This window comes from Scyliorhinus torazame, chromosome 14, assembly GCF_047496885.1.
Source record: "Scyliorhinus torazame isolate Kashiwa2021f chromosome 14, sScyTor2.1, whole genome shotgun sequence".
NCBI classification, from domain to species: domain Eukaryota; kingdom Metazoa; phylum Chordata; class Chondrichthyes; order Carcharhiniformes; family Scyliorhinidae; genus Scyliorhinus; species Scyliorhinus torazame.
This window is the reverse complement of record NC_092720.1, coordinates 104,571,188-104,593,461: the sequence shown is the minus strand read 5'-3', so window position 1 is coordinate 104,593,461 and position 22,274 is coordinate 104,571,188. Positions and strand designations below refer to the sequence as shown.

At 49.7% G+C, this 22,274-nt stretch overlaps 1 pseudogene; it reads left to right on the top strand.

Moving 5' to 3' along the window:
• Nucleotides 1-1,032: 1,032 nt before the first annotated feature.
• On the top strand, nt 1,033-21,364 carry LOC140389044 (large ribosomal subunit protein eL43-like; annotated as a pseudogene).
• The last annotated feature ends 910 nt before the right edge of the window (nt 21,365-22,274 follow it).

Genomic DNA, 22,274 nt, shown 5'->3' with positions numbered 1-22,274 from the left:
CCACGCAGCCCAGGGGGCCACCCGGCGTCAGGGAGCATAAGCCAGCGCGTTGTTATACGCAACGCCCATGGACCCCGCCAGGGCCGTGCCTCAGTAAGTCCCAGTGTGTCCATTTCTAGGAACCTTCGGCGGATATCGGGGGATGTCATACCTGCCACAAAAGCAGCCCTGATCAAAAGTTCCATGTGCTCGTTCCCCGAAACTGGCGGGCAGCCACAGTTTCGGCCCAGCACCAGCAGCGCCCGATAGAAGTCTTCCAGCGTTTCTTCGGGGCTTTGCCTCCTAGTCGCCAGCAGGTGATGGGCGTAGACCTGGTTCACAGGGCGGATATAATGTCCTTCTAGCAGCTCGATAGCCGCAGCATAATTCTCCGCCTCCTCGATCAGAGGGTAGACCCCAGGGCAGACCCGCGAGCGTAGAAGGTGCATCTTTTGTCTTTCCGTGGGGGTGTTGGCGGCCGTGTTGAGGTAGCCCTTAAAACACGCCAGCCAATGTTTGAAGATAACAGCAGAGTTGTCCGCGTGGGGGCTGAGCTGAAGGCACTCCAGTTTGATATGGAGATCCATCCTTTCAACTGAAGTTGTAGCAGATTAAATTGATGCACAATCAATTACTCTCAAGACAAGGTGAGTCATAACTAATAGGCTTTAATCTGCTAGAACTGTTCCCCAGCAGCTTCGATACAGAAAGTGAAGGCTGCTGGGATGGCATTGGTTCTTATACTCTGCCTCTCAGGGCGGAGCTATGTACATCAGCCAATGGTAGACTCCTGGGTCTAGCCAATGGTCATCCACCTCTCAGGTGTCGCAATACCTGGTATTACCACAACAACATTGTACATCTCTCACTTGTTCAGTTGCATGATAAATTGCACTTGATAACAAAGCGTTAACTAAAAGATTTGCTTCTATTATGACAACATGCAGTACAGTTTGATGGCTGTACTTCTGACAGTTTCAAAGTGAAGAATGGAGTGAAACACTGTTTGGTATCTTCTTCTCCATGCTCCTGAACTTTGACTTCCCTGCAAATATGGAAGGAGCCTACTTGCACACAAGGTCAGATGACATGCTCTACAATCTATCAAGACTGAAGACAAAGTCAAATACACATTGCGTCCTGAACCACTACATTGACAATGATGCACAAGTCATTCACATGGAAACTCAGCGACAAAGACTCATCGACTGTCTCTCTCATGCATGTAACGTATTCTCCCTGACTATAAATATCAAGCGAATCCTGGTTTTGGAACAAAAAACACGATATTTCATCTCCACCGAGATCACACTACCCTGCTGGTAGTAGTTAGTAAATCCTGCTACCTTGGGTCCAAGAAAACAGACAATCTGTCCCTTGATGCAGAGTTGATGCACACATAGGGAAAGCAGCTACTGTTTTTGGCCGACTTACAAAACACACATGGAATAACATCAAACTGTCCTGTGAGACTGAGCAAAGGGTTTAAATGGCCTGTGTTCCCAGCACTTTGTTGTATGGCCATGAAACATGGATGACTGACAGCTACCAGGAAAAGAAGCTCAACAATTTCCACCTTCACTGTATGTTGCACATTATGGCTATATCCGGGCAAGGAAAAATCACAAATGCAGCAGTCCTCTCAAAGTCAGAGCTCCCTAAGCTGATTAGCACACATCACACAGAGGTGGCTTCATTCGCTCCGGCTCATCCATAGGGCAAAAGATGCTCGCACAACCAAGGAATGTTTTTGCAGAAGTGGCTGGAGCCCTATGACCAGGAGGATACCCAAAGCACCGCTTTGAGGGTTGCAAATGTGAAATGAAGGCCCTAAGCATTGGGCCTCACACCTGCAAGTCGCTAGCTGATGACAAGAGGAAAATGGCGACTCCTCCTGTAGGCTGGTGATGATGACCAGTGGCTCTAGCGGCTTGGCTACAAACCCCAATGCCAAAAAACTTCTGAGATGGAAGGATGCTGATACACATGAACATAGAACATACAGTGCAGAAGGAGGCCATTCGGCCCATCGAGTCTGCACCGACCCACTTAAGCCCTCACTTCCACCCTATCCCCATAACCCAATAACCCCTCCTAACCTTTTTGGTCACTAAGGGCAATTTAGCATGGCCAATCTACCTAACCTGCACGTCTTTGGACTGTGGGAGGTAACCGGAGCACCCGGAGGAAACCCACGCAGACATGGGAAGGACGTGCAGACTCCACACAGACAGTGACCGAAGCCGGGAATCGAACCTGGGACCCTGGCACTGTGAAGCCACAGTGCTATCCACTTGTGCTACCATGCTGCCCATGAGTATCTGATCACTAGCATTCAATGCAGTGTTAGTGTTCAGAGGCTTGACGATTGGAGAATTATATATAGAATCAATGCTGGCAGGAAACCTGAACTTCATAGATTAAATTAAGATCCACGTTTTTATGGAAGATCTACACAAGATAAACTTGACTGCCACCCGAATGTTCTATTTTTATCAGCTTCTGTAAGAAACACATTCTAATAAAGGTATTTTAATCCCTTATAGCCTAATTCTTACGTATTGAAGTATTATGCTGATTTAGTATCTTGCATATCATATGACAACAGGGCATTTTGTAATCTGTAAGTAAATCTGAATAAATAGCTTTAGCATGTACAGTGTTCTCCTGGTTCTGCTTTTTGGGAGAGGCATAAGAATGCAGAGGACTCTCAAATAATCCCTGGTGTTCTATGACATAATTAAAGGACAATTGTTAATCATGCACATTCTGTTCCAAACGTAGCACATGTTTCAGAATGTGGGACACGGTACACAAATAGAAACTGCCTTTGTTTCATGAGCACAATAATAAAACATTTACACTGTGGGGTTGAATTTTATGCTCCCCTGTCGGTGGATTTTTGGGTGGGGGAGGCTCTGCAAAATTCCTTGGATGTCTTTAACATCACCATCCTACCTGCCATTTTATGGTGGGATTGATGAGACATCGACCAGCTTGGCTGTCCTTGCCCTAATCGAGGTCCTTAAGTTGGCAATTAACGACCACTTAAGGGCCAATTGCAACGCAGACTCAATTTTCAGGCTGGCAGGAGAAGTTCTGGAGTGGGAGATGTCTGGAAAGTTACCCTGCTCAACTGTCAGACAGGCAAATAGAGGGAGAGGGCACCTTCTTCATTGGCCTCCTTTCCACTGTGAGCAACCCTCCCCTCCTCACAAGTTCTTCCCCCACAGAATCACTCTCCACTCCTGCTCCCTACAGCCTCTTCACCCCATTCTCCCCACCTGCCTCGGGCCTCAGATGCTCTTTCTGTTGCACACCCACCTGTACTTACCTGCTCCTGTATTCTGTGACTTTGAACCTGGGAACTGCTTATAATCCTGGTCCTGGCCACTTACACTACTGGCCCGCTGGGTTGAATCAGATTGGCCAGTAGGTCTCAGCGATGAGACTTTCTCCCGATTGAGGGGTGGAAGTCCTTACTTTCGCTAACTAATGTCTATGAGGCAGCCAGTATGAGCGGGGACGCATTCCCCACTGACTGCATGGGTGGGAAGGCAGGATACCCCACCATCCAAAAAATTCTGCCTATGGAAAAACATTAGAAATCCCCGTAATTTACTAATTTTTCACGTAAATCTTAACCAGAACGTAATTGCAGTTTATCTTTGTGGGTATGTTAATTTACCTGTGTTCTCCTTTTCCACTTTTCTGTGAACTATCTTTCCAAAAGTGCAAAACTTAATATTATTTTGACAAATTGTAGCATTCTGGGAGCAAAACCAATGCTCACCTGGCGAGACTGCTGCTCAATTTCCTAATTCTTATAGGATTTATATCTTCTTTTCCAGGCTTCAATCACAAAGTAAATAATGGCACTGTTGAATTTGAAAAGGGGAATTACAAACAGGTGATCTTTGCTGTTATTTAATACTCCACCTTTACAATGGCATTTCTACCATTAAACTATTAATTTCATTAGCATTGTTCATGTTTGTCAATGGTAAATTCTCATTGAGGGGACAAATCACCATATGGTATTCAAATTTTGAAACGACGATACTAACAGATCAAATCTAGGCTCTGCAGTCCTGCCTCATCAGGAGGGTCTACAAATATCCCCATCCTCAATGATAGGGGAGCCCAGCACATCAGTGCAAAAGACAAGACTGAAGCATTTGCAACAACCTTCAGCCATAAGTGTCAGGTGGGTGATCCCTCTCGGCCTCCTGTGGAGGTCCCCAACATCACAGATGCCAGTCTTCAACCAATTTCATTCACTCCATGTGATAGCAAACAGTGGATGAAGACACAGGGCACTGCAAAGGCTATGTGCCCTGACAACATTCCGGTGTCACGGTCGAGACATTATTTTTTTCTTTTTTTTCTTACAAATTTCGAATACCCAATTCATTTTGTCCAATTAAGGGGCAATTTAGCGTTACCAATCCACCTAGCCTGCACACCTTTGGGTTGTGAGGGTGAAACCCACGAAACACTGGGAGAATGTGCAAACTCCACACAGACAGTGACCCAGGGCCAGCATTGAACGTGGGACCTCAACGCCATGAAGCTGTAGTGATAACCACTGCGCCACCGTGCTGCCCAATCACGGTCAAGACATAATGGCAAATATACATATATTTATTCATTAATTGGAATACTTTATGAAGTATTTTTTCCCAGTGCTCTTATAAATGGATAATTGCTGAACTAACACATGGTTCAGCCAATCACCTGATGCCTTGCAGCAATTTCAAGGTAACAATGGCCATAGCGACGAGAAGTCTGGTGCAGCTACCTCTGCACAAAGGAAAACCTTCACAAGACGTGACCACCAAAAACAAAAGGAGTCCAGTCTCCAATTAAATACTTGGATTCCAGCGGTGGGAATATACATCCTGGGTCCAACAGCGAGGACCTCCCTCACCCCCGCCCCCCCAGAAACTGCACTGTGAGAATGTCTGTTGGAACTTAACTCTGGCAGTTCCTGTTTGACCAACTAAGTGAATAGAACTCCAGGGCTGTCTGCCAAACAGCTGGTAGCAGCAGAAAGAACCTGCACCCTCATCAAATCGGCCAACTGCCGAAACCTCGGGACTCGTGCCTCCAAGCTACCTCATTCCATGCGCCTTTACCTGTCATGCAAGCCTCGCTCCTGAAAGACGAAGCCTTTGAGAATCAGCCAAACTTCCCTCGATAGGAACATTCCCGTTGACTCATGATTCTGCACTTTGGACACATGTAAAATCGATACTTGTATTTTAATTGTGGTTGTTCCCGGAACCCTCTTCCTATTTTCTCTATCCCCATTTATTGTGTGTAAAAAGGGGTAGACATTAAGAATCCCGTTGTGTGTGAAAATAAACCAACCCTCTTATTTTCATCTTACCTTGAGTTTGCTGTGCAAGTCATCAATAGAGGATTGGAACAGTTCTAAATTTAAGGTTGGGGGAAATACACCACCATTTTTAAAACGGGAAAATTAGACTATAAAAACACCTTTCTGTTTACAGCCGGGTAGAGAGTGGGCAGTTTAAATCGAACCTCCCTCCTGTCCGAGATACCGGTAAGAGTAGTGAAGACTTGTGTTCCAGAGCTAGTTACCCCTGAAGCAAGGCTGTTCCAGTACAGTTGCAACACTGGCACCTCTCCAGCAATGTGGAAAATTGTCCAGGTATGGCCTGTCAACAAAAAGCAGGACAAATCCAACCCAGCCAATTACTGCCCAATCAGCCTGCTCTTGATCATCAGCAAAGTGATGAAAGGTGTCATCAACAGCGCTATCAAGCGGCACTCACTCAGCAATAACCTGCTTACTGTCACTGGGTTCTGACAGGGCCACTCGGGTTTGTGACCTCTTTACAGCTTTGCTACATATATGGACAATAGTGTCATGATATTCATATAAACATATCATGGCGCAAACACAAACACACACTGATGGACAGATCAACGGACCAATCAACACACACGCCACATCACAGCCAATCACCAGTGAGAGCACACACACTATAAAACAGGGACCACCACAGTTCCCGCTCATTCCAGCAGGAGATAGCTTAGAGCACGAGCTCACACCGTGCCACTCAGACATGCACCATGTGCTGAGTGCCTCTCTAAGATAGTGCTAGGGCTGGGTCCACAGGTTAACTGGTAAAGTACGAACCACAGCCAGAAGTTAACAGTTGTTGTTATCAAGAATAATAAAACAGAGTTGTACCATCTACAACCGTGTTGGTTCATTTGTATAGCGGAACACCCAACACGACAAATAGAACTGAACTCAAGAGGTGAGGTAAGAGTGACAGTCATTGCCATCAAGGCAGCACTTGCCCGAGTGTGGCAGCAAGGATTCCGAGCAAAATTGGAGTCAATGGGACTCAGGGGGAACGATTGCCACTGGTTGGAATCAATATAAGGCAGCAAGGAAGTTGTTGTGGTTGTTGGAGGTCAGTCATCTCAGTTCCAGGACATCACTGCAGAAGTTCTCCAGGGTAGTGTCCTAGGCCCTGCTACTTCACCAATGACCTTCCAATGACCTTCCATCCACCATAAGATCAGAATTAAGGATTATTGCTGAAGACTGCACATTGTTCAGCAACAGTTGTGACTCTTGACACATGAACAACATTCAGGGCGGAATTTTCTTATTTTTTTAACTAAGTGTCAACTCAGATGGGAAAAGTGGTGTGTTGCCCATTGGGTCCACTTCCGGCTCTTCTCACCATTTTTTTGAAACATAGTTTTAAAAAATCCTGGAAGTGCGTTCTATGGCATCACACTGGCGGCACTCACAACCATCTCCTCAAGGGCAATTAGGGATGGGCAATAAATGCTGGCCTAGCCAGTGACTTCACAGCCTGTGAAATCATTTTTAAAAATCAAAAAATTAGCTTAGGTTTTCTTGTCTTCTGTGCATTTGCTTTTTGAAAGCATAATCATAGCATTGTCTTCATGAAGCTTTCAAAAATCAAGCTTCAGTCTATGATTGATTGATTTCCATTATCAGTGTCTGTAACTTTTAATTAAGTTTGATATATGGTTCATTGGTTTGTTTACTAATGAAAAACAGTGGCTAAAAATATCAGCCATAATATTTGATTTGTCTACGTAACTACTTGTTTTCCAGGAAATGTGCTAAAGGTTAAAATGCCCTCTAGGAGAAAAATACTTAATTTAAAGCGAAGTTAAAGCAATAGAATTTATTTTTCAGCTTTCTCAATTTCTAAATGGAATATTAGTCAAATTAATGAAGTATGTAGGTGGAAGTTCATCATTGTTGCCAACCCCACAAGATAATACACATTGCAACTTTTAATGCGCAGATATACTTTAAAGAAAATTATATTAATATATGGGAAATAATGTCCATATAATACTAAATTAAATCATAAGATTATAACATTTTAAATATAGTTAATTCAGAGAATCATAGAACCCCTACAGTGAAGAATGAGGCCATTCAGCCCATCGAGTCTGCACCGACCCTCCGAAAGAGCACCCTACCTTGGCCCAATGCCCCGCCCTATCCCCATAACCCCACCTAACCTTTGGACAATAAGGGGCAATTTAGCATGGCCAATCCACCTAACTTGCACATCTTTGGACTGTGGGAGGAAACTGGATCACCCAGAGGAAACCTTGCAGACATGGGGAGAAAGTGCAAATCCACACAGACACCCGAGGTTAGAATTGAATCCGGGTCACTAGTGCTGTGAGGCAGCAGTGCTAAACACTGTGCAATAGCAGTGCTAACTACTGTGTGCCAGCAGTGCTAACCACACTGCTGGCACACATTCTCTGTCATGACTCAATAATTTATCTATTATTTAACAGTCCTAAAAAAAAATGCAACTTAAATTCAGTGCTGTGCTGCTTGATGTAAAGTGGCAGAATGAATGTTCATACCAATTCATCATGCCGCAAGGTTTCTGAGGAAGTACAACAGGCACATCCTGAAAGGGGCAGAGAGAGAATGGGGTCAGAAGATCAGAAGGCTCCTTGCACAGATGGCAAAAACTGCGAGAAAAAGATATGTTCACTTGCATCGTGGAGATTGGACTACACTTCATTGACTTTCATTCATTAGAAAAAGTGCCAGACTACACAATTGGATATAAAATGTAGAATTCATTTGGGTATAATTTAGGTGGGACACAAAGTGCAAAATAAAATGTTCCTATAATGCAACATAGGAGAACATTCTTGACATGTGTGGGTTCACATACAGCAGAAACTTAGCAAAAAATTACAGGTGACCTGCCTACGGCTTTTTCATCCATTTGCAGTATGCCAATAAACCACAAGCAGCGTATGAGGTCTTTTTGGTGTTGGTCATAACACATTCATCCATGTTGTTGATAGGACATTTATGTTCCATTTTGACACTTGGAAAAACAGATTATCCACTAGTGTGGGAATGTTGCACTGAGTGTAGCAGATCACAGTGTTAAAGGGTGGGATTCTCCGACCACCCGCCGGTCAGCTAATCGCTGCAGGTTAGCGTGAATCCCACCCCCGCTGTCCTGCTAATTCTCCGGCCCCCCAAACATCGGCGCTGCGTGAGTCGCGCCGCCCGCCTCGGAGAATGGCGGGGTCCGTCGCGACTCAATGGGCACCGGGGCTGCCCGAATTCTCCGGCCCGCGATGGGCCGAAGTCCCGCCCATCTTTTGCCAGTCCCGCCGGCGTAAATTGGAGTAGGTCCCTTACTGGCGGGACCTGGCGGTGCGGGCGGGCTCCGGGGTTCTTGGGGGAGCGCGGGGGGATCTGGACCCGGGAGGTGCCCCCACGGTGGCCTGGCCCGCGATCCAGGCCCACCGATCCGCGGGCAGGCCTGTGCCGTGGGGCCACCCTATCCTTCTGCACCGGAGGCTGTACCGGTCCGCCATTCCCGGTGCGGAAACAAAACCCTCTGCGCATGCACGGGGATGACGGCAGCAGGCGCTGGCATTCCCGCGCATGCGCCAACTCGCGCCGGCCAGCGGAGGCCCTTCGGCGGCGGTTGGCGTGGCGCCAAGCCCTATCCCGCCGGCCGGCGGGGCGCAAACCACTCAGGGGCGGCCCGACGCCGGAGTGATTCACGCCACTTCGTCCCGCCGGGACTCCCCGCCCCGCCGGGTCGTGGAGAATCCCACCCAAATCCTTTACTTTCATTGAACCCAGTTGTGTTGAGAGGACTAATAGGGCGGGATTCTCCCCTACCCGGCGGGGCGGAGGGGTCCCGGTGGGACAGTGTGCCGTGAACCATTCTGGCGTTGGGCCGCCCATAAGGTGCGGAATCCTCCGCACCTTCAGGGGCTAGGCCCACTCCGGAGTGGTTTGCGCCCCACCGGCCGGCGGGAAAGGGCTTGGCGCCGCGCCAACCGGCACCGAAGGGCCTCCACCGACTGGCGCGAGTTGGCGTATTCACGGGAGCGCCAGCGCATCCCCGTGCAAGCGCAGAGGGCTTTGTTTCTGCACCGGGAATGGCGGACCGGTACAGCCTCTGGTGCGGAAGGATAGAGTGGCCCCACGGGACAGGCCCGCCTGCGGATCAGTGGGCCCTGATCGCGGGCCAGGCAACTGTGGGGGCACCTCCCGGGGCCAGATCCCCCGCGCCCCCCCAAGAATCCCGGAGCCCGCCCGCGCCGCCAGATCCCGCCGGTAAGGGACCTACTCCAATTTACGGCGGCGGGACTGGCAAAAGATGGGCGGGACTTCAGCCCATCACGGGCTGGAGAATTCGGGCAGTCCCGGCGCCCATTGAATCGCGACGGACCCCGCCATTCTCCGAGGCGGGCGGCGCGACTCACGCTGCGCCAATTATTTGGGGTCCGGAGAATTAGATGGAAGGCGGGGCTTCCGCTTGTGTATCGTTGACCACTCCCTCATCACTTGGACCTATCAGATACCTGATCCTATCCCAGGCTACTCTAAATGGCAGCTACCCCAGATTGGCTCCCTGACCTGCCGCATTCACCAGAAACACCTCATTCTTTTTGACATTCAGCTTATAGCCCGAAAAGACACCAAACCAAAGCTCTCTAATATGGCCATAAATCTCCCCATACTCTCCAGTGGGTCCGACACGAACAGCAATAGGTCATCTGCGTTCAGTGACACCCAGTATTCCTTTTTTAAAAAAAAAATATTTTATTGAAAATTTTTGGCCAACCATCACAGTACATTGTGTATCCGTTACACAGTAATATAACAATATAAATAACAATGGCCAGTTTTATAAACAAGAAATAAATAATATATAAACAAAAACAAAACTAAATGGCAACTGCCTTGTCCCAGATATATATTCTCCAAAAATATGTTTTAACAGTCCAATATACAATTATCTATAACAACAACCTATACATATTATACTTATATATTAACATCCCTGAGAATCCCTCTGGTTCCTCCCCCCCCCCCCCCCCCCCCCCGGCTCCCCCCCCCCCCCCCCCCCCCCCCCCGGGCTGCTGCTGCTGTCTTCTTCTTTTCCATTCCCTCTATCTTTCTGTGAGGTATTCGACGAACGGTTGCCACCGCCTGGTGAACCCTTGAGCCGATCCCCTTAGGACGAACTTAATCCGTTCCAGCTTTATAAACCCTGCCATGTCATTTATCCAGGTCTCCACACCCGGGGGCTTGGCTTCCTTCCACATCAACAGTATTCTGCGCCGGGCTACTAGGGATGCAAAGGCCAAAACATCAGCCTCTCTCGCCTCCTGCACTCCCGGCTCTTCTGCAACCCCAAATATAGCCAACCCCAGCTTGGTTCGACCTGGACCCCCACTACCTTCGAAAGCACCTTTGTCACCCCCACCCAAAACCCCTGTAGTGCCGGACATGACCAGAACATGTGGGTGTGATTCGCTGGGCTTTTCGAGCATCTCGCACACCTATCCTCTACTCCAAAAAATTTGCTAAGCCGTGATCCAGTCATATACACCCTGTGTAATACCTTAAATTGTATCAGGCTTAGCCTGGCACACGAGGACGATGAGTTTACCCTACTTAGGGCATCAGCCCACAGCCCCTCCTCAATCTCCTCCCCCAGCTCTTCTTCCCATTTCCCTTTCAGCTCGTCTACCATAATCTCCCCCTCGTCTCTCATCTCCCGATATATGTCTGACACCTTACCGTCCCCCACCCATGTCTTTGAGATCACTCTGTCCTGCACCTCCTGCGTCGGGAGCTGCGGGAATTCCCTCACCTGTTGCCTCGTAAAAGCCCTCAGTTGCATACACCGGAATGCATTTCCTTGGGGCAACCCATATTTTTCGGTCAGCGCTCCCAGACTTGCAAACGTCCCATCTACAAACAGATCTCTCAATTGTGTTACTCCTGCTCTTTGCCATGTTCCAAATCCCCCATCCATTCTCCCCGGAGCAAACCTATGATTATTTCTTATCGGGGACCACACCGAGGCTCCCGTCTTTCCCCTATGCCGTCTCCATTGCCCCCAAATTTTCAGAGTAGCCACCACCACCGGGCTTGTGGTGTATTTCTTCGGTGAGAACGGCAACGGCGCCGTCACCATGGCTTGTAGGCAAGTCCCCCTACAGGACGCCTTCTCCAATCTCTTCCACGCCGCTCCCTCCTCTTCTCCCATCCACTTACATACCATTGAGATGTTGGCGGCCCAGTAGTACTCACTCAGGCTTGGTAGCGCCAGCCCCCCCCCGATCCCTACTATGCTGCAAAAATCCCTTCCTCACGCTCAGGGTCTTCCCGGCCCACACAAAACTCATGATACTCTTCTCAATCCTTTCGAAATAAGCCTTTGTGATCACCACCGGGAGGCATTGAAACACAAAGAGGAATCTCGGGAGGACCACCATTTTAGCCGCTTGTACTCTCCCTGCCAGTGACAGGGATACCATGTCCCATCTCTTGAAGTCCTCCTCCATCTGTTCCACCAACCGCGTTAAGTTCAACCTATGCAATGTACCCCAATTCTTGGCTATCTGGATCCCCAAGTAGCGAAAGTCCCTTGTTACCTTCCTCAGCGGTAAGTCCTCTATTTCTCTGCTCTGCTCCCCTGGATGCACCACAAACAGCTCACTTTTCCCCTTGTTCAGCTTATATCCTGAAAATTCTCCAAAAACTCCCCAAGTATCCGCATTATCTCTGGCATCCCCTCCGCCGGGTCCGCCACATACACCAATAAATCGTCCGCGTAAAGAGATACCCGGTGTTCCTCTCCTCCCCTGAGTACTCCCCTCCACTTCCTGGAACCCCTCAATGCTATTGCCAGGGGCTCAATCGCCAGTGCAAACAATAATGGGGACAGAGGACATCCCTGCCTCGTCCCTCTATGGAGCCGAAAATACGCAGACCCCCGTCCATTCGTGACCACGCTCGCCATCGGGGCCCTATACAGCAGCTGTACCCATCTAATATACTCATCTCCAAAGCCAAATCTCCTCAACACCTCCCACAAATAATCCCACTCCACTCTATCAAATGCTTTCTCGGCATCCATCGCCACCACTATCTCCACTTCCCCCTCTGGTGGGGGCATCATCATTACCCCTAGCAGCCTCCGTATATTCGTATTCAGCTGTCTCCCCTTCACAAACCCAGTTTGGTCCTCATGGACTACCCCCGGGACACAATCCTCTATCCTCATTGCCATTACCTTGGCCAGGATCTTGGCATCTACATTTAGGAGGGAAATAGGTCTATAGGACCCGCATTGCAGCGGGTCTTTTTCCTTCTTTAGGAGAAGCGATATCGTTGCCTCCGACATAGTCGGGGGCAGCTGTCCCCTTTCCTTCGCCTCATTAAAGGTTCTCATCAGTATCGGGGCAAGCAAGTCCACATATTTCCTATAAAATTCGACTGGAAATCCATCCGGTCCCGGAGCCTTCCCTGCCTGCATACTCCTAATTCCTTTCACTACTTCCTCTATCTCGATCTGTGCTCCCAGTCCCACCCTCTCCTGCTCCTCCACCTTAGGAAATTCCAGCCGGTCCAGGAAGCACATCATTCTCTCCTTCCCATCCGGGGGCCGAGCTTCGTATAATCTTTTATAGAATGCCTTGAACACTCCATTCACTCTCTCCGCTCCCCGCTCTATCTCTCCTTCCTCATCCCTCACTCCCCCTATTTCCCTCGCTGCTCCCCTTTTCCTCAATTGATGGGCCAGCAACCTGCTTGCCTTAGAATTGTTTTCATAGAATTTACAGTGCAGAAGGAGGCCATTCGGCCCATCAAGTCTGCACCAGCTCTTGCACCCTTGAGCACCCTACCCCAAGGTCAACACCTCCACTCTATCCCCATAACTCAGTAACCCCACCCAACACTAAGGGCAATTTTGGACACTAAGGGCAATTTATCATGGCCAATCCACCTAACCTGCACATCTTTGGACTGTGGGAGGAAACCGGAGCACCCGGAGGAAACCCACGTTCACACGGGGAGGATGTGCAGACTCCGCACAGGCAGTGACCCAAGCCGGAATCGAACCTGGGACCCTGGAGCTGTGAAGCAATTGTGCTATCCACAATGCTACCGTGCTGCCCCGAACTGCCTTCTCCCCATACTCATACTGTACACCCTGTGCCTTCCTCCACTGTGCTTCTGCAGTACCCGTTGTCAGCAAGTCAAATTCTACGTGTAACCTTTGCCTTTCCCTGTACAGTCCCTCCTCTGGTGCCTCCGCATATTGCCTGTCCACCCTCAGAAGTTCTTGCAGCAACCGTTCCCGTTCCCTACTCTCCTGCTTTCCTTTATGTGCCCTTATTGATATCAGCTCCCCTCTAACCACTGCCTTCAGCGCCTCCCAGACCACTCCCACCTGGACCTCCCCGTTATCATTCAGTTCCAAGTACTTTTCAATGCACCCACTCACCCTTAGACACACCCCTTCATCTGCCATTAGTCCCATGTCCATTCTCCAGGGTGGACGCCCTTCTGTTTCCTCCCCTATCTCCAAGTCTACCCAATGTGGAGCGTGATCCGAAATGGCTATAGCCGTATACTCCGTCCCCCTCACCTTCGGGATCAACGCCCTTCCCAAAACAAAAAAGTCTATTCGCGAATAAACTTTGTGGACATAGGAGAAAAACGAAAACTCCTTACTCCTAGGTCTGCTAAATCTCCACGGGTCTACTCCTCCCATCTGCTCCATAAAATCTTTATGCACCTTGGCTGCAGCCGGCCTCCTTCCAGTCCTGGATCTCGACCTGTCCAGCCCTGGCTCCAGCACCGTATTAAAATCTCCCCCCATTACCAACTTTCCCACCTCTAGGTCCGGGATGCGTCCTAGCATGCGCCTCATAAAATTGGCATCATCCCAGTTCGGGGCATATACGTTTACCAAGACCACCGCGTCCCCCTGTAATTTGCCACTCACCATCACGTATCTGCCCCCGCTATCCGCCACTATAGTCTTTGCCTCAAACATAACCCGCTTCCCCACTAGTATAGCCACCCCCCTGTTTTTCGCATCTAGCCCCGAATGAAACACCTGCCCCACCCATCCTTTGCGTAGTCTAACCTGGTCTATAAGTTTCAAGTGCGTCTCTTGTAACATAACCACGTCTGCCTTAAGTTTCTTAAGGTGTGCGAGTACTCGTGCCCTCTTTATCGGCCCGTTCAGCCCTCTCACATTCCACGTGATCAGCCGGGTTGGGGGGCTTTTTATCCCCCCCCCCCCCCTGTCGATTAGCCATCCCCTTTTTCCAGCTCCTCACCCGGTTCCCACGCAGCTGTGTCCCCCCCAGGCGGTGCCCCCCCGCCCACCCCACCCCATGCCAGCTCCCCCTTCTCCCCAGCAGCAGCAACCCAGTAACCCCCCCCCCCACCCCCCCCCCCCCCCGCTAGATCCCCCACTAGCGTAGTTACACCCCCCATGTTGCTCCCAGAAGTCAGCAAACTCTGGCCGACCTCGGCTTCCCCCCGTGACCTCGGCTCGCACCGTGCGACGCCCCCTCCTTCCTGCTTCCCTATTCCCGCCATGATTATCATAGCGCGGGAACAAAGCCCGCGCTTCCCTTTTGGCTCCGCCCCCCATGGCCAACGCCCCATCTCCTCCACCTCCCTTCCTCCCTCCACCACCACCTGTGGAAGAGAGAAAAGTTACCGCATCGCAGGATTAATAACATAAAACTCATCTTTCCCCCCCTTTTCCCCCCTCTTCGCCCCCCATACTCGCCCCACCACTTTGTTTCAAACGTTCTTTTTTAATAACCCGCTTATTCCAGTTTTTCTTCCACAATAAAAGTCCACGCCTCATCCGCCGTCTCAAAGTAGTGGTGCCTCCCTTGATATGTGACCCACAGTCTTGCTGGTTGCAGCATTCCAAATGTTATCTTCTTTTTGTGAAGCACCGCCTTGGCCCGATTAAAGCTCGCCCTCCTTCTCGCCACCTCCGCACTCCAGTATTGATATACGCGGATCACCGCGTTCTCCCACCTACTGCTCCGAGTTTTCTTTGCCCATCTAAGGACCATCTCTTTGTCCTTAAAACGGAGGAATCTCACCACTATGGCTCTAGGAATTTCTCCTGCTCTCGGTCCTCGCGCCGTCACTCGGTATGCTCCCTCCACCTCCAGCGGACCCGCCGGGGCCTCCGCTCCCATTAACGAGTGCAGCATCGTGCTCACATATGCCCCGACGTCTGCTCCTTCTGCACCTTCAGGAAGACCAAGAATCCTTAAATTATTCCTCCTCGCGTTATTCTCCAGCACCTCCAGTCTTTCCACACATCGTTTATGGTGTGCCTCGTGCATCTCCGTCTTCACCACTAGGCCCTGTATATCGTCCTCGTTCTCGGCAGCCTTTGCCTTCACGACCCGAAGCTCCCGCTCCTGGGTCTTTTGCTCATCCTTTAGCCCTTCGGTCGCCTGTAATATCGGGGCCAACAGCTCCTTCTTCATTTCCTTTTTAAGTTCTTCCACGCAACATTTCAAAAACTCTTGTTGTTCAGGGCCCCATGTTAAACTGCCACCTTCCGTCGCCATCTTGGTTCTTGCTTGCCTTCCTTGCCGCTGCTCCAAAGGATCCACTGCAATCTGGCCACTTCCCTCTCCTTTTTCCATCCGTTTCCAGGGGGGATTCCCTTCTGGTTTACCGCACAGTGCTTCTAGCCGTTAAAATTGCCGTTGGGGCTCTTATTAAGAGCCCAAAAGTCCGTTCCACCGGGAGCTGCCGAAACGTGCGACTTAGCTGGTCATCGCCGCACCCGGACGTCACACACCCAGTATTCCTTACTGACCCTCACCTCCCCTGCCACTCAACTGACCCCTTAAGGGCAATTGTTCAGGGCTCTATCGCCAGCGCGAACTTCAGCGGCAACAGCGGACACCCCTGCCTCGTTCCCTTGTGCAACCAAAACTCCGTGAACTCATCACATTAGTCCATACACTCGCCACCGGGCCACATACAACAGGCCCACCTACCACAAACTTCGGGCCAAACCCAAACCTTCTCAGGATCGCAACAGGTATCTCCACTCCACCCGGTCAAAAGCCTTCTCCGCGTTCATAGAGTCCACCATCTCCGGCAGCCGCCCCTTCGAGGGGGTCGTGATCGTGTTTAATAGCCTCCTAATTTTACTGGAAAGCTGCCTGCTCTTTACAAAGCCTATTTTGTCCTCCGTGCGCACCCCCAGAACACACCCCTCCATTCTCCTCGTCACTAACTTGGCCAACACTTTCACATCCGCGTTTCGCAGTGAAATGGGCGTATATGACCCACACTCCAATAGGTCCTTCCCCTTCATTGGGGTTCGCATGATCGATGCCTGAGTCAATGTCTCCGGTAGCTCCCCCTTCTCCAGCACCTCCCCAGCAAGTGCGGTGCCAACTCTGTCACAAACTCTTAAAGAACTCCGCTGAGTAGCCGTCCGGCCCCAGGGCTTCCCCCGACTTCATCCTCCTTGTACTATTCATCACATCCGTCAGCCCTAATGGCTCCTCCAACACCTGGCTCCTCTCTTCATCCAGCCTTGGGAACTCCCTTCCCTATCCGCACTCTCTGAATTTCCCTGGAAGTTGCCTGCCTCCATAGCTGGTGGGCCAGCACACGGCCCACCAACCGCAACTTTTCAAAGAACCCCTTATCTGCCAAAAGCCCCGAATCCAGCCTCCATCCCAGCCTCTGCTGCTGCCTCGAACTAAGTCTAACCTCCAACCAGTGTGGTACATTGTCCGAGATCACGATTCCCATGTACTCTGCCCCACCACCATCGCTAGCCTCACTACAAAGAAAATCAATTCTGGAATATACCTTGTACACATGCGGGAGGAAGGAATATTCCCTCTCCCCCGGTTCCTAAACCTCCACGGATCCACCATTCCCATCCGTACCAAAGACCCTCAGCAGCACGGTAGCATTGTGGATAGCACAGTTGCTTCACAGCTCCAAGGTCCCAGGTTCGATTCCGGCTTGGGTCACTGTCTGTGCGGAGTCTGCACATCCTCCCCGTGTGTGCGTGGGTTTCCTCCGGGTGTTCCGGTTTCCTCCCACAGTCCAAAGATGTGCAGGTTAGGTGGATTGGCCATGATAAATTGCCCTTAGTGTCCAAAATTGCCCTTAGTGTTGGGTGGGGTTACTGGGTTATGGAGATAGGGTGGAGGTGTTGACCTTGGGTAGGGTGCTCTTTCCAAGAGCCGCTGCAGACTTGATGGGCCGAATGGCCTCCTTCTGCACTGTAAATTCTATAACTCCTTCTCCATCGTCAACAATCCACCCTTGGTTCCAGCACACAGTTAAAGTCACCTCCATAATCAACTGATGCAGGACTTAATAACTAAGTCTGGAATTATTCCCAATCACCCCTTCACAAACCCACATTGTCCCAATTTGTCACATGTAAATTCACCAGCATCACTGGCATCCCCCCCAACACCCCAGTCGTGATCACAGACCTCTCACCCGGGTCCCACACTTCCTTGGCCCCTACAAACTCCGTACTTTCACTCAGCAAGAGAGCCACCCCACCCCCCAACTTTGAATCAAACCGAGTGGAATACCTGACCTACCCATCCCTATCTCAACCTGACCTGATCCTTCATGTGGAGATGCGTCTCCTGCAGGATAACCACCCCCGCCTTCAAAATCCTCAAGTATGCGAAGACCCAAGACCTCTTCACCAGCCTGTCCAGTCCCTGTATATTCCACGTTCTGAATCTTACTGGAGACTTACACCTCCATTCCCCTCTACTGTCCGCCATCATCCCTTTCCGATTCTACCTCTTTGAATTTCGCTCTGAACCGGGCCCATCCAAGATGGCCTCATCTCCACCCAGGAACATGCTCAGTCTCCAACTCTGCCACATTGCGTCTCCCCCTCCCCACCCCTCCCCCTCCCCCTCCCCCACCACTTGGCTATCCCCTGCGGTCACCTCCCCCACCTCACTTCCATTCACCAGCATTAATTGCCAGCGTGGCAGCTCCTGCCCAAAGGCCCCTCCTACCTACCTCTCCACCCTCCCCCCGCCAATACACCTAACCTGCATATCTTTAGGTTGTGGGGGTGAGACCCACGCAGACACGGGGAGTATGTGCAAATTCCACACGGATTGTGACCTGAGGCTGGGATCAACCCGGGCCCTCAGCACCATGAGGCAGCAGTGCTAACCATGGCTCCCCCGCTCTCGGCTTTTGCCTTAGGGACCTGTGTGCCCTGTCCACATCTGGGGTTCGGCAGCCTCAGCAGCACCGAGGAACAAGCTGCAATCTGGCTGCTGGGGCAATTATTGCTGCCAGGGGAGTTTCTCTGTTGGCTGTAGAGTGCTCAAAAAGGTGAGTACCACAACCCTGGAAGCCATCAGATTCCATCGGAGAATCTCCCCTCCCAACCACCATGTAGGCAAAATGCTTGCGAAGGTGGGAAGTGTTCCTTAAATGATACTTAAGCATTTCCTACCTTTTCCACTGCTGACAAAATGGCATGGCGGTGGGAAGATGCAATCACCTCCCTTTCCCTCATGTTTGGCAGAATTTCCACCTCTCAGTCTGTCAAATTCAACCCAAGAGTACTATCCATTTTGTATAGTAAATATGGCAATACATTCCACCATTAACTTTAGATTTCTGGGGGCAGCATGGTGGCGCAGTGGGTTAGCCCTGCAGCCTCATGGCGCCGAGGTCCCAGGTTTGATCCCGGCTCTGGGTCACCGTCTATGCGGAGTTTGCACATTCTCCCCGTGTTTGCGTGGATTTTGCCCCCACAACCCAAAGATGTGCAGGGTAGGTGGATTGGCCATGCTAAATTGCCCCTTAATTGGAAAAATTAATTGGGTACTCTGAATTTTAAAAAAAACTTTAGATTTCTGGTAAATATTTATGTAAGTAAGGCATTTTAATTTTTTCAGGCAGGTTTTTAGTGTATGTAGGTGATTTTGATTACTAGTTTTAATTGTGATTTGTGTAGCCGAGTAAATAATTTGCATGTGAAATGAAATGAAAATCACTTATTGCCACAAGTAGGCTTCAAATGAAGTTACTGTGAAAAGCCCCTGGTCGCCACATTCCAGCACCTATTCAGGGAGGCTGGTACGGGAATTGAACCGTGCTGCTGGCCTGCCTTGGTCTGCTTTCAAAACCAGCAATTTAGCCCTGTGCTAAACCAGTGCTTCAGTTAATGAAGGAGCCAGCTCTTTTTCAACATTTTATTCTTTGAGGTGGTGTTATAGCAGGTTAAAATGGTTATGTGCAGATTTTTGTAGCACATGAAAGTATCCTGCAACTAATGTTCAAAGCACAGTGGATTCTGGAGGCATGCATGGTATAATATTACATATAGTGTTTTTGAAGATTGCTTTCAACTGGTATGAATCGACGAAACAAAAATACTGGCACTACACAGCAGGTCTATCAGCAATTTAAAAATGAGAGAAAATTAGGTTCACATTTGGGTGTTAAAGCAGGTTAGCTTTGTCAACAATGGCCATTGTCTGTGTGGAGTTTGCACATTCTCTGTGTGTCTGCGTGGGTCTCACCCCCACAACCCAAAGATGTGCAGGGTTGGTGGATTGGCCACGCTAAAGTGCCCCTTTATTGGGAAAAAAGAATTGGGTACTCTAAATTATTGTTTAAAAAAAAGCTTTGTGAGAACTGCATGGTGGCGCAGTGGTTAGCACTGCTGCCACGCGGTGCCGAGGTCCCAGGTTCGATCCTGGTTCTGGGTCACTATCCGTGTGGAGATTTAACATTCTCCCCGTATTTGCGTGGGTTCACCCCCACAACCCAAAAGATGTGCAGGGTAGCTGGATGGGCCATGCTAAATTTCCCCTTGGGAAAAAAATAATTGGGTACTCTAAATTTATTTTAAAAATAGCTTTGTCAACCAAATCAATTTGCAGTTCTTTTTAAAAATAAATTTAGAGTACCCAATTTTTTCCAATTAAGGGGCAATGTTGCGTGGCCAATCCATCTACCCTGCACATCTTTGGGTTGTGAGGGTGAAACCTACACAAAATGAAAATGAAATGAAATGAAAATGAAATGAAAATCGCTTCTAGTCACAAGTAGGCTTCAAATGAAGTTACTGTGAAAAGCCCCTAGTCGCCACATTCCGGTGTCTGTTCGGGGAGGCTGGTACGGGAATTGAACATTGCTGCTGGCTTTCCTTGGTCTGTTTTCAAAGGCAGCGATTTAGCCCTGTGCTAAACCAACACGGGGAGAATGTGCAAACTCCACACGGACAGTGACCCAGAGCCGGGATCGAACCTGGGCCCTCGTCGCTGTGAGGCAGCAGTGCTTAACCACTGCGCCACTGTGCTGCCCAGTCAATTTGCACTTCTAGAGAGACATCAACATCGAAAACAATCCTAAGGTGTGTCACAGAGTGTAATTTACAAAAAATGAATGTCAAGCCAGAGAAGGAGATATTATGGGGGGCGATGCTCTGGCATTGCACACAGTGCGTATCCCGCTATGTTGGGAGAATTGTGGGAGAGCCCCGACACGGGATTTGCGGCAGTTTTCGATGCTCCTGGCCTGTTCCAGCTGGCATGATTAGGATCTCATCCAGAAAGACAGACGCTGATCACAGCTTATTTGCAATTTAATCTCATTAGTGAGATTAAAGTTGAATGCAGCGGCCTTCCGGTATTCTGTTGCCTCCCTCCAAGGGTAAGTCACGACTAGTCCTTAAAAGTGGGCACTAGGTGAGCAGTGGAGCCAAACGCAACAAGAAGGTGGGGATCATGGGGAAATAGGACACCCGGTACGGAGCCTCCTTCCGCAATATGGTAAAATGATTGAGATCAGTCAGCACGCCAAATACACCTGCTCCTTCTGCGGGAAGGCAAAAGTGAAGCGCAGAGCTCGGTATCTGGAATGAAAACAGTGGCTGGAGGATTCGGCCTACAGTGTTGGGCCTACAACACCACCTCAGTCGTCACAGTGAAGTCTGCAATTCGCCGTCTGCGGGAGCTGAAGGACCAGTGAGAACTGGTCGTGAAATCGACCCCTTCCGAGGTTTATGTATCAGCAAATTTGTTAATAAAATGCGAAAGATAAAAAGAAAAGTGGGTACTAAATGCCATGCGCTCCAAAGGGTAGCAAGGAGTTGAGTACCCCTCTCCACGTATCTCCAGGGAGCACAAAGACAGAACAGCCGCTGGTGAGATGCCGTGGGTTGGGGGGGGGGGGGGGGTCCTTCAAGGCAGCTGGAGATTGGGGGTCTCAGGTTGGCCTGGAGAGGGCAGGTTGGATCCTCCCCTGGGATGGGGCTCACTTTGGGTCCGTGCAGCCTTGAAGCTTGTTTTCTTTCATATTTAACACCCCATAATCGGGAAAACCACTGTTTTTTATTTGTTATGGAATGTGGGTGTCGCAGACTAGGCCAGCATTTATTCCCATTCGTAATAGCCCTTGAAGGGGGGGGGGGGGGGGTTAAGAGTCAACCACGTTGTGGATCTGGAGTCACATGTAGGCCAGACCAGGTAAGGATGGCAGATTTCCTTCCCTAAAGGACATTAGTGAACCAGATGGGTTTTTATGATGATCGGCAATGTTTTCATGGTCATCATTGGACTTTTAATTGCCGATATTAATTGAATTCAAATTTCACCATCTGCATTGACGGATTTGAACCTCAATCCCCAGAGCATTACTCTGGGTCTCTGGTTTACTACTCCAGTGACAATACTGTGGTGATGTGCATCAATGTAAATACATGTAGGCTAGCTAGACACTAGAGGGAGCACCAGAGACATCACACACACACACTCAACCAATAGATCAGATAGATAGGATACGACCAATGATCATTTACGATACACAAGGAGGTGACACGACCACAGGGGGGCATTACACCAACCCATATATAAAGGACACCACACACATGATCTGCCTC